We start from the raw sequence: 494 nt of genomic DNA on the forward strand, positions 1-494 counted from the left end.
GCTTCTCAGACCCGGGGAAAACTTTTCCTCAACTTTTCCTCTGATCGCAACCCACCCCCTCCTCTAGCCCTGCCCTCCCTCCCCTCGCCCCTGCGACCACCAATCCGCGGCCGCACTGCTGGGACAACACGGGGCGCGATTGGCGGGGGCAGGGCCGCGGGGCCCCGCCCGCCGCGCGGTTTGTGAATGGGGCCGGGGCGGGGCGGGGCGGCAGACGGAGCCCTGTGTATCTTTTGTGCGCCCCGCTTGGGCCGGAGCTGTCGCAATCGCCGGGAGAGAGGCAGACACGCGGCGGCCGCCCGCTCCTCGCCGCGCCGCCGCCGGATTGTAAAAGTTACTGGAGCCGCCGGTGGAAGAGGCGGCCGCCCGCAGGCCGGGCTCGGGGGCGCGGAGACTCTGCCCGGGTTCGTGCCTTTCCTCCCCGCGGCGGCGACGTCCCCGGGAACTTTTGCTGCCCCCCCTGCCCGGGGCGGGAGGGCGTGAGCGCTGCCCCG

Source organism: Crocodylus porosus, unplaced genomic scaffold (assembly GCF_001723895.1).
Source record: "Crocodylus porosus isolate Cpor-Errol unplaced genomic scaffold, CroPor_comp1, whole genome shotgun sequence".
Classification (NCBI taxonomy): domain Eukaryota; kingdom Metazoa; phylum Chordata; order Crocodylia; family Crocodylidae; genus Crocodylus; species Crocodylus porosus.